Here is a 13,616-nt window from a genome sequence, read left to right on the forward strand (position 1 = left end):
AAAGAAAATTAAGGGGGTTAAAAACTTCTTGTAATTAAAATAAATTATTTTTATTACATTAAGAAATTTTAATTTTGTTTCTTATCTGGGTTGCAGCGGTAGCTAGCAACCTAGTAAGAGACGATCACGTCCAATGTTAAGAAATATAAAAACCCATAGCTCCTAAAAAAGGAGTCAGATCAAAACAATAGTACACCATTAGAACCGCCTTATCCGAAACCCCTGTGTAGTAAACTTTCTGTCCCTTGGCTTGAACAGCAAGGGAAATATATTGGCTTGAAAATCAAGAAAAGTGGCAGCTACTACAACATTCTGCCTAAACAGGATACTTTTTTCTTTCTTTCTTAGTTAGTTAGCTACTTGATTGTTTGAGGTTCGCCTCTTACTATTTCAAAGAAGAAAAAGCCGTAGGCTTTTTCCTGTTTGTAATCAGTTTATTATCCGGGTAGCAGCTAGCAACTTACATAAAGGACCGATATAGTTCATCATAAATGGTATTTGTCATCCGGGTTGCAACGGTAGCTAGCAACCTAGTAAGAGACGATCACGTCCAATGTTAAGAAATATAAAAACCCATAGTTCTTTAAAAAAGAGTCAGATCAAAACAAACAGGACACCATTAGAACCGCCTTGTCCGAAACCCCTGCATAGTAAAATTTCTGTCCCTGGGCTTGAACAGCAAGGGAAATATATTGGCTTGAAAATCAAGAAAAGTGGCAGCTACTACAACATTCTGCCTAAACGGGATATTTTTTTCTTTTTTTTTTTTTCTTTTTTTGTATCCAGAGATAGCTTGGCACTGGAACATCGTAGAGGGTTGTTCAATAGCTCATTTTAAAGGAAATTAATTGGGTTAAAAATCTATAGTAACTAAAATAAATTATTTCTAAAAGAGAATAAATTTTTCCACCAAAAACTGCATTTTGATGTCTTTTCACACTGCAGTCTTTCAAACATAATCGTATACCAGCGGTAAGAATTGAACCCACGCCTCTGAAGAGACTGGTGGCTAACACCAGTGCCTTGGACCACTCGGCCAGGCTGCCTCTCATAAATAAATATATATGTGAATTTGGGTTGCAGCAGTAGCTAGCAACCTTATAATAAAGAACGACTTCTTGCCTATACTAAATTTTATACGCCACTTAATTATAGTGTAAGCTCAACAGATAGCTTTGCACTGGAACATCGTAGAGAGTTGTTCAATGGCTCATTTTAAAGAAAATTAATGGGGTTTAAAACCTTTTGTAATTAAAACAAATTATTTTTATTTAATGAAGAAATTCTAATTATATTCCTTAAGAAATCATCATAAGTAAAAATTTCCCATACGGAAATTGAACTCAAGGCAACTGGGTGATTAAACGCCACTTAATTATAGTATAGGTTAGTAATTCAACAGATAGCATGGCACTGGAACATCGTAGAGAGTTGTTCAATGGCTCAATTTAAAGGAAATTAATTGGGTTAAAAACCTTTTGTAATTAAAACAAATTATTTTTATTATCCGGGTTGCAGCGGTAGCTAGCAACCTAGTAAGAGACGATCACGTCCAATGTTAAGAAACATAAAAACCCATAGTTCTTAAAAAAAAGAGTCAGATCAAAACAAAAAGTACACCATTAGAACCGCCTTGTCCGAAACCCCTGCATAGTAAAATTTCTGTCCCTTGGCTTGAACAGCAAGGGAAATATATTGGCTTGAAAATCAAGAAAAGTGGCAGCTACTACAACATTCTGCCTAAACGGGATATTTTTTTCTTTTTTTTTCTTTTTTTTCTTTTTTTGTATCCAGAGATAGCTTGGCACTGGAACATCGTAGAGGGTTGTTCAATAGCTCATTTTAAAGGAAATTAATTGGGTTAAAAATCTATAGTAACTAAAATAAATTATTTCTAAAAGAGAATAAATTTTTCCACCAAAAACTGCATTTTGATGTCTTTTCACACTTCAGTCTTTCAAACATAATCGTATACCAGCGGTAAGAATTGAACCCACGCCTCTGAAGAGACTGGTGGCTAACACCAGTGCCTTGGACCACTCGGCCAGGCTGCCTCTCATAAATAAATATATATGTGAATTTGGGTTGCAGCAGTAGCTAGCAACCTAGTAAGAGACGATCAGTCCAATGCTAAGAAATATAAAAACCCAAAACTCCTAAAAATAGAGTCAGATCAAAACAAAAGTACATCATTAGAAATACCTTGTCTGAAACCCTACTAGATAAATAATGAACGTCATCATAGTTTTACATTAGAGCTATGACGTGAATAGAGTGACGTCATAATTAGTATATAAGGAAAGTCAAATCCGGGTTGCAGCGGTAGCTAGCAACCTAGTAAGAGACGATCACCTCCAATGTTAAGAAATATAAAACCCCTCAACTCCTAAAAAAAGAGTCAGATCAAAACAAAAAGTACACCATTAGAACCGCCTTGTCCGAATCCTCTATAAAGGAAACTTACCGTCCTTTGGCTTGAATTTACATTAAAAGACGATCATTGGAATAACATACCACTGTATACATTGGACTTACTTACTCTTCTTTTGGACTTAGTTCGTCTCTTACTATTTCAAAGAAGAAAAAGTCGTAGGCTTTTTCCTGTTCGTAATGATATAGCATAAAACGAAACCCAAGTTGTAACTAACGTCATCCTTGTTGTTATACCACTTAATCTATATAGGTTTTACATTAAAAGACGATCATTGGAATAAATTGTAATAAAGAACGGCCTCTTGCCTATACTAAATTTTATAGGCCACCTAGCTATAGTATAGACTAGTAAAGTCAAACAGTTCGTGGCAACGAACTGTGCAGTAGGAGTGATCCGTCTCAAAAGTAACTGAAACTCTAAAAAACGGAATTTTGATAGCAATAGATCCATCAAAAGAATTGGATATTTGTGCTGATGTTGAATATATAGGTTTCATCAAGTTTAGTTATACCCATCAAAAGTTACGAAACTGATTATAATAAAGATCGAACTCTTCCCTATACTAACTTGCATACGCAACTTCACTATAGTTAAGATTACAGTATTTATATTATGCATCATTATAAATTATAAAAGGTTTTACATTAAAAGACGATTATTGGAATAACGAACAATTGTATACATTGGAATTAGTTAGCTACTTGATTTTTTGAGGTTCTTCTCTTACTATTTCAAAGAAGAAAAAGCCGTAGGCTTTTTCCTGTTTGTAATCAGTTTTTATCCGGGTTGCAGCGGTAGCTAGCAACAACAACCGATATAGTTCGTCATAAATAGTATTTGTCAATTATTATCCGGGTTGCAGCGGTAGCTAGCAACCTAGTAAGAGACGATCACGTCCAATGTTAAGAAATATTAAAACCCATAGTTCCTAACAAAGGAGTCCAATCAAAACAAAAAGTACACCATTAGAACCGCTTTGTCCGAAACCCCTGTATAGGAAACTTTCTGTCCCTTAGCTTGAACAGCATCCGGGTTGCAGCGGTAGCTAGCAACCTAGTAAGAGACGATCACGTCCAATGTTAAGAAATATAAAAACCCATAGTTCCTAACAAAGGAGTCAGATCAAATTCAAAAGTACACCATTAGAACCGCCTTGTCCAAAAACCCTGTACAGGAGACTTTCTGTCCCTTGGCTTGAACAGCAAGGGAAATATATTTGCTTGAAAATCAAGAATCCGGGTTGCAGCGTTAGCTAGCAACCTAGTAAGAAGATGATCACGTCCAATGTTAAGAAATATAAGAACCCCTAACTTCTGAGAAAAGAGTCAGATCAAAACAAAAATTACACCATAAGAACCATCTTGTACAAAACCCCTATTAAGGAAACTTATCACTCTTTGGCTTGAATAACAAAGAAAATATATTGGCTTGAAAATCAAGAAAATTGACTTTAACCACGTTATTCTCCACAAACGGGATATTTTTTTCTTTCCGCTTGATCCGGGTTGCAGCGGTAGCTAGCAACCTAGTAAGAGACGATCACGTCCAATGTTAAGAAATATAAAAACCCATAGTTCTTAAAAAAAGAGTCAGATCAAAACAAAAAGTACACCATTAGAACCGCCTTGTCCGAAACCCCTGCATAGTAAAATTTCTGTCCCTTGGCTTGAACAGCAAGGGAAATTTTATAATAAAGATCGAACTCTTACCTATACTAACTTGCATAGGCAACTTCACTATAGTGAAGATTACAGTATTTATATTATACATCATTATAAATTATAAAAGGTTCGAATGTTCGAAGATTATAGAGTTAAAAATTTTCCCACACCGGGAATCGAACCCGGTCCTCCTAAGTGAAAGTTAACTATCCTAGCCACTAGACCAAATGGGACCATAAAGAAGTATGATTTAAGAACCATATGCATATTATTATTTCACCATACCAATTATAATAAGGCCAAAACAAAATCGTCGAATAGCAACCTTACTTTTGACACATCAGTTAAATCTTCATCAGACTTAAAAACTGTTTTGCTAGTTTTGCAGTAAAGATCCGGGTTGCAGCGGTAGCTAGCAACCTAGTAAGAGACGATCACGTCCAATGTGAAGAAATATAGAAACCCCTAACTCCTAAAAACAGAGTCAGATCAAAACAAAAAGTACACCATTAGAACCGCCTTGTCCGAAACCCCTATAAAGGAAACTTACCGCCCTGCGGCTTGAATAACAAAGAAAATATATTGGCTTGATAATCAAGAAAATTGACTTTAACCTTACAGTAAAGAACGATCTGTCGCCCATAGTAACTGATATACGACTTTACAACCGGAGACTTGATCCGGGTTGCAGCGGTAGCTAGTAACCTAGTAAGAGACGATCACGTCCAATGTTAAGAAATATAAAAACCCATAACTCCTAAAAAAAAGTCAGATCAAAACAAAAAGTACACCACCAGAATCGCCTTGTCGGAAACCCATGCATAGTAAACTTTCTGTTATTTGGCTTGAACAACAAGGGAAATATATTGGCTTGAAAATCAATACAGTAAAGAACGATCTCTCATCCATAGTAACTGATAAATGGTGGTTCCAGGGGTAGTTACTTGAGGTTCGTCTCTTACTATTTCAAAGAAGAAAAAGCCATAGGCTTTTTCCTGTTTGTAATGATATAGCATAAAAGAAAACCCAAGTGGTAATCCGGGTTGCAGCGGTAGCTAGCAACCTAGTAAGAGACGACCACCTCCAATGTCAAGAAATATAAAACCCCCAACTCCTAAAAAAAGAGTCAGATCAAAACAAAAAGTATACCATTAGAACCGCCTTGTCCAAATCCTCTGTAAAGGAAACTTACCGCCCTTTGGCTTGAATAACAAATAAAATATATTGGCTTGAAAATCAAGAAAATAGACTTTTACCACGTTATTCTCCACAAACATTGATCCGGGTTGCAGCGGTAGCTAGCAACCTAGTAAGAGACGATCATGTCCAATGTTAAGAAATATAAAAACCCATAGCTCCTAAAAAAGGAGTCAGATCAAAACAAAAAGTACACCATTAGAACTGCCTTATCCGAAACCCCTGTATAGTAAACTTTCTGTCCCTTGGCTTGAACAGCATGGGAAATATATTGGCTTGAAAATCAAGAAAATTGACTTTAACCACGTTATTCTCCCCAAACGGGATATTTTTTTCTCTTTTATAATAAAGAACGAACCCTCGCTTATACTAACTCAAATCTTTAATATATTCCGGGTTGCAATGGTAGTCACATTAAAATACAATCGTTGGAATAACAAACAATTGCATACATTGGACTTAGTTAGCAGCCTGATTTTTTAAGAGTCGTCTCTTACTACTCCAGAGAAGAAAAAGCCGTAGGCTTTTCCTGTTTGTAATCAGGGTTTACATAATCTGATTTATCAATCTCGATTGCAGCGGTAGTTATAATAAAGACCGATCTGTAGTCCATAGTAACTGAAGTCTTATAAGATACAGTAAAGTCAAATCTGTGTTGCTGCGGTAGCTAGCAACCTAGTTTATAGTAATTATTTTACAAAAAAAGTACACCATTAGAACCGCCTTGTCCGAAACCCCTATAAAGGAAACTTAACGCCCTGCGGCTTGAATAACAAAGAAAATATATTGGCTTGATAATCAAGAAAATTGACTTTAACCACGTTATTCTCCACAAACGGGATATTTTTTTCTTTCTTTCTTTTCCACAGATAGCTTGGCACTGGAACATTGTAGAGAGTTGTTCAATGGCTCATTTTAAACGAAATCTCTAGATCTAGCGCTGTTTGTACTTAATTTTTTTTTAATTAATTTTTTTTACGAAAAACTTAATTTTTTATATACAATATTAATCAATGACGTCATAGTCTTTGGATGTAGTTAGTACATAAAGTCTGGATCATCGAATTAAAGTTATAATAAAGATCCAACTCTTGCCTATACTAACTGGTATGGGTCGCTTAACTATAGTGTAGGATTGTAAAGTTATATTTAAAGTCAACAAATTAAAAATTCTCTACAACGGGGAATCGAACCCTGATGGCCCTCGTGACAAGCGGTTATGTTTACCATTGTACTATTTTATAATAAAGATCGAACTCTTCCCTATACTAACTTGCATAGGCAACTTCACTATAGTTAAGATTACAGTATTTATATTATACATCATTATAAATTATAAAAGGTTCAAATGTTCGAAGATTATAGAGTTAAAAATTTTCCCACACCGGGAATCGAACCCTGGCCTGTTAATTGAAAGTTAACTATCCTAGGCAGTAAACCATATGGGACCATAAAGAAGTATGATTTAAGAGCCATATGCATATTATTATTTCACCATACCAATTATAATAAGGCCAAAACAAAATCGTCGACTTGCTACCTTACTTTTGACACATTAGTTAAATCTTCATCAGACTTAAAAAATGTTTTGCTAGTTTTACACGAAAGAACGAACCTTAGCCCATAGTAGCAGAAATAAGAATATCTAGGTTGCAGCGGTAGTTAGCAACCTATTACACAATCCGGGTTTAAGTGGTAGCTAGCAACCTAGTAAGAAACTTCAAATTAAAAGATGATCATTAGAAAAACAAACAATTGCTTATATTGGACTTAGTTAGCTGCCTGATTCTTTGAGTTTTTATAATAAACAACGACCTCTTGCCTCTACTAAATTTTATAGGCCACTTAACTATAGTGTAGGCTAGTACAGTTATATTTAAGGCCAATATATTAAAATTTTCCATTAAAAGACGACCATTGGAATAAAAACCCATTACATATATTTGATTTAGTTATCCGGGTTGCAGCGGTAGGAGATAAGATATTTATTTCCAAAAAAATTGCTATCAAAAGCCCACAAAGGGCCGAATTCGGACTTTGGAGTCGACAACAAATAAATCGTTAGACTAAAAATGCAAAGAACAACAACAGAATACAGAAAACCATAATGAACATCATTTAAAAGTCAATAATTAAAACTATAAAAAGTCAATTAAAACATTAAAAAAAACAAAAATTGGTCAAAATAAACTTAGAGCGAGACATAAATGCATTAAAAACTGGTCAAACCAAACTTAGAACGAGACATAATCCGGGTTGCAGCGGTAGCTAGCAACCTAGTAAGAGACGATCACGTCCAATGTTAAGAAATATAAAAACCCATAGTTCTTAAAAAAAGAGTCAGATCAAAACAAAAAGTACACCATTAGAACCGCCTTGTCCGAAACCCCTGCATAGTAAAATTTCTGTCCCTTGGCTTGAACAGCAAGGGAAATATATTGGCTTGAAAATCAAGAAAAGTGGCAGCTACTACAACATTCTGCCTAAACGGGATATTTTTTTCTTTTTTTCTTTTTTTTTCTTTTTTTGTATCCAGAGATAGCTTGGCACTGGAACATCGTAGAGGGTTGTTCAATAGCTCATTTTAAAGGAAATTAATTGGGTTAAAAATCTATAGTAACTAAAATAAATTATTTCTAAAAGAGAATAAATTTTTCCACCAAAAACTGCATTTTGATGTCTTTTCACACTGCAGTCTTTCAAACATAATCGTATACCAGCGGTAAGAATTGAACCCACGCCTCTGAAGAGACTGGTGGCTAACACCAGTGCCTTGGACCACTCGGCCAGGCTGCCTCTCATAAATAAATATATATGTGAATTTGGGTTGCAGCAGTAGCTAGCAACCTAGTAATAGACGATCAGTCCAATGCTAAGAAATATAAAAACCCAAAACTCCTAAAAATAGAGTCAGATCAAAACAAAAGTACATCATTAGAAATACCTTGTCTGAAACCCTACTAGATAAATAATGAACGTCATCATAGTTTTATATTAGAGCTATGACGTGAATAGAGTGACGTCATAATTAGTATATAAGGAAAGTCAAAACTGAAAATTCTTTCATTCTTGATTAGAATAATGGTTAGATCAAAGCAGGCTATACGCAAGTTGAAGAAAGAGTACTACACAAACAACAGAGATAGTAACTTGAAAAGAAAAAAGCAAAGGTATTCAACCGAGCAGGTGTATCGAGAAGTAATAATTGAGAGAGCAAAACAAAGGTATTCAACCGACCAGGCGTATCGAGAAGTAATAATTGAGAGAGCAAAAGAAAACAGCAAGATGTGTTATCACAATGATGAAGATTATAGACATGCAAAAATTGAGACAGCCAAACAAAAGATCAAGGAACGGTATGGTAATGATGAACATTACAGAGAAGCAGGAATTGAGCAGGCTAAACAACAGATCAAGGAGCGTTATCACAATGATAAACTTTATAGAGAAGCAACAATTGAGCAGGCTAGACAAAAGAGCATGGAACGTTATCACAATGATGAAGATGATAGACATGCAAAAATTGAGACAGCCAAACAAAAGATCAAGGAACGGTATGGTAATGATGAACATTACAGAGAAGCAAGAATTGAGCAGGCTAGACAAAAGAGCAGGGAACGGTATGATAATTATAATAAAGATCGAACTCTTCCCTATACTAACTTGCATACGCAACTTCACTATAGTTAAGATTACAGTATTTATATTTTTACATTAAAAGACGATCACTGAAATAACAAACCATTCCATACATTGGACTTAGTCAGCTACTTGATTGTTTGAGTTTCGTCTCTTACTATTTAAAAGAAGAAAAAGCCGTAGGCTTTTTCCTGTTTGTATTTATATAGTTAAAAAACGAACGCAAGTCCAAAGAAACTGAACACTGTGGTTCATTCATATTATCTTCATTATTTTAGCTAGAATGTAAATAAACAAGTTTCTTTTTTAAATTTTAAATTGAAAAGATAGTGCTTTTAATTCAACTTATTAAAAGTTCTCCCCGATGGGGAATCGAACCCCCTTCTCCCAGGTAACAAGTGGGCATACTTACCATTAGACTATCGAAGGCTTATAAAATAAAAGTTACATATAAGATATGATAATAATTTGTCATCCTCTAAGACCTAATCTCAAGAACTTTCAACTACGTTAAACAAAATGGTTATCTCAAAGTTTTGATTGGATGTGTCAGGGATAATGGTGGGCATGAGAGGGGCGTTAGTCGCTCTTCAAACACTTTCAACTATTAAAAAAGGAACTAGCCCATTCAATTTTCAATCAAATGAGCACTTTTGAAGTTTCTACGACAACGCTTTCAATAAAAACCTTATATATCCCCAGGGCATAACTTACATTCCTTGGCCTGAAGGCTCAGAGAGGGAGGTTGTCATCCTCAAAGACCTAATTTCCAGAACTTTCTGCAAAGTTGAACAAAATGGCTGTCTGAACATTTTGATTGGATGTGTTTGGGAGAACGCTTGGTGCGAGAGGGGGGTTAGTTACCATCCAATCACTTTCTACTATTAAAAAGGGCACTAGCCCTCTCAATTTCCAATTGAATGAGCTCCTTTCGAAGTTTTTACGACAACACTATCTGTAACAACCTTATATGCCCCCAGGGAATAACTTGCAACCTTTGCCCTGGGGGCTCTGGGGGGTTTATCATCCTTAAATACATAATTTCCAGAACTTTTAACTACGTTGAACAAAATGGCCATCTCAAAACTTTGATTGAATGTGTTTGGGGAAATGGTGGACGTGAGAGTGGGGTTAATTACTCTCCAATCACTTTTGACTATTAAAAAGGACAATTTCAATTTCCAATCAAATGAACCCTTTTTGAAATCTCTATAACAACTTTCTGTATAAATCTTATATGCCCGCATGGCATAACATACAACTCTTGCACTGTGGGCTCTGATGGAGCTATCATCCTAAAAAACCTAATTTCCAGAACTTTCGACTACGTTGAACAAAATGAATATCTCAAAATTTTGATTGGATATGTTTGGGGAAATAGTGGGCGTTAGAGGGGGGTTAGTCGCCATTCAATCACTTTCGACTATTAAAAGGTTGCTAGCCCTTTCAATTTCCAATTAAATGAGCCCTTGTTGAAGTTTCTACAACATCCCTTTCTATAAAAACATTATATACCCCACGGCATAACTTACGACCCTTGCCCTGAGGGCTGTGGGGGTGGAGGGGTTGTCATCCTTAAAGAAGTAATTTCCAAAACTTTCAACTACCTTGAATAAAATGGCTATCTAAAATTTTTAGTGGATTTGTTTGGGGAAAAGTTGGGCGTGATAGGGGGTGAGTTGCCCTCAAATCACTTTTGAGACTATTAGAAATGGCACTAGCCCTTTGAATTTCCAATCGAATGAGCCCTTTTTCAAGTTTCTACGATAAAGATTTCAATCAAAACTTATATGCCCCCAGAGCATAACTTATAACTCTTGTCCTGAAGACTGTGAGGAGAGAGTTCTATACAAAGGTATAATTTTCTGAACTTTAAACTGCGTGGAACAAAATTGCTATCCCAAAATTTTAATTGGAGGTTTTTGGAAAAATGGTGAGTGTGGAGGGGGTGTTAGTTGCCTTCCAATCACTTTCGATTATTTAAAAGGGCACTAGCCATTTCAATTTCCAATCGAATGAGCCCTGTTTGAAGTTTCTACGACAATACGTTCTATAAAAACCTTATATTCCCCAAGGGCATAACTTGCAACCCTTGCCTCGAGGGCTTTGGGGGGGTTGTCCTTAAAGACCTAATTTCTAGAACCTTCAACTAGTTGAACAAAATGGCTATCTTAAAATTTTAATTGGATCTGTTTGGGGAAATGGTGGGGGTTAGAGGGGGGAGTTAGTTGCCCTCTATTACATAAAAGATCGATGTAATCCGGGTTGCAGCGGTAGCTAGCAACCTAGTAAGAGACGATCAAGTCCAATGTTAAGAAATATAAAAACCTCCAACTCCTAAAAAAAGAGTCAGATCAAAACAAAAAGTACACCATTAGAACCGCCTTGTCCGAAACCCGTAAGCTAGCAACCTAGTAAGAGACGATCACGTCCAATGTTAAGAAATATAAAAACCCATAGTTCCTAACAAAGGAGTCAGATCAAAACAAAAAGTACACCATTAGAACCGCCTTGTCCGAAACCCCTGTATAGGAAACTTTCTGTCCCTTGGCTTGAACAGCAAGGGAAATATATTGGCTTGAAAATCAAGAAAATTGACTTTAACCACGTTATTCTCCCCAAACGGGATATTTTTTTCTTTTTCTTTTTTTTTTTCTTTTCCACAGATAGCTTGGCACTGGAACATCATAGAGGGTTGTTCAATAGCTCATTTTAAAGGATATTATTTGGGTTAAAAATCTATAGTAACTAAAATAAATTATTTCTAAAAGAGAATAAATTTTTCCACCAAAAACTGCATTTTTGATGTCTTTTCACATTGCAGTCTTTCAAACATCCGGGTTGCAGCGGTAGCTAGCAACCTAGTAAGAGACGATCACGTCCAATGTTAAGAAATATAAAAACCCATAGTTCCTAACAAAGGAGTCAGATCAAAACAACAAGGACACCATTGGAACCGCCTTGTCCGAAACCCCTGTATAGGAAACTTTCTTTCCCTTGGCTTGAACAGCAAGGGAAATATATTGGCTTGAAAATGAAGAAAATTGTCTTTAACCACGTTATTCTCCCCAAACGGGATATTTTTTTTTTTTTTTTTCTTTTCCACAGATAGCTTGGCACTGGAACATTGTAGAGGGTTTTTCAATAGCTCATTTTAAAGGAAATTAATTGGGTTAAAAATCTATAGTAACTAAAATAAATTATTTCTAAAAGAGAATAAATTTTTCCACCAAAAACTGCATTTTTGATGTCTTTTCACACTGCAGTCTTTCAAACATAATCGTATACCAGCGGTAAGATTTGAACCCACGCCTCCGAAGAGACTGGTGGCTAACACCAGTGTCTTGGACCACTCGGCCAGGCTGCCTCTCATAAATAAATATATATGTGAATTTGGGTTGCAGCAGTAGCTAGCAACCTAGTAAGAGACAATCAGTCCCATGCTAAGAAATATAACAAAACTCCTAAAAATAGAGTAAGATCAAAACGAAAGTACATCATTGAAACTACCTTGTCTGAAACCCTACTAGATAAATAATGAATATCGTCATAGCTTTATATTAGATTAGAGTTATGACGTGAATAGAAAAACACGAAATTATATTGTTGTTTCTGAAGACGTCATGAAATATTACAGTAAAGAACGATCTCTCTCCCATAGTAACTGATACGTTACATTAAAAGACGATCATTGGAATAAAAAGCTATTGCATGCATTGGACTTTGTTAGCTACTTGATCGTTTGAGGTTTGTCTCTTACTATTTCAAAGAAGAAAAAGCCGTAGGATTTTTCCTGTTTGTAATATTTTACAGCCCATAATTCGTAAAAATAGAATCAGATCGAAACACAATCCGGGTTGCAGCGGTAGCTAGCATCCGGGTTGCAGCGGTAGCTAGCATTGTAGTAAAAGACGCTCACGTCCAATGTTAAGAAATATAAAAACCCATAGTTCCTAACAATGGAGTCAGATCAAAACAAAAAGTACACCATTAGAACCGCCTTGTCTGAAACCCGTGTATAGTAAACTTTTTGTCCCCTGGCTTGAACAGCAAGGGAAATATATTGGCTTGAAAATCAAGAAAAGTGGCAGCTACTACAACATTCTGCCTAAACGAGATATTTTTTTTCTTTCTTTTCCACAGATAGCTTGGCACTGGAACATCGTAGAGAGTTTTTCAATAGCTCATCCTAAAGGAAATTAATTGGGTTAAAAATTCATAGTAACTAAAATAAATTATTTCTAAAAGAGAATAAATTTTTCCACCAAAAACTGCATTTTTGATGTCCTTTGACACTGCAGTCTTTCATTTACATTAAAAGACGATCACTGAAATAACAAACCATTCCATACATTGGACTTAGTTAGCTACTTGATTGTTTGAGTTTCGTCTCTTACTATTTAAAAGAAGAAAAAGCCGTAGAATTTTTCCTGTTTGTATTACAATAAAGAACGACACCTAGCCCATTAATGTTAAAGATTGATCAATGATGTCATAAACGTAGGTTTTAGCCAGGTCGTCTCTTACTATTCCAATTAAGAAAAAGCCTTAGGCTTTTTCCTGTTTGTAATATCTGGGTTGCAGCAGCAGCTAGCAACCTAGTAAGAGACGATACCGTCCAATGTTAAGAAATATAAAAATCCATAGCTCCTAAAAAAGGAGTCAGATCAAAACAAAAAGTACAC

The sequence above is a fragment of the Artemia sp. Qi Xiang Cuo genome, chromosome 9, assembly GCF_049724085.1.
Source record: "Artemia sp. Qi Xiang Cuo chromosome 9, ASM4972408v1, whole genome shotgun sequence".
In the NCBI taxonomy this organism is placed as follows: Eukaryota; Metazoa; Arthropoda; class Branchiopoda; order Anostraca; family Artemiidae; genus Artemia; species Artemia sp. Qi Xiang Cuo.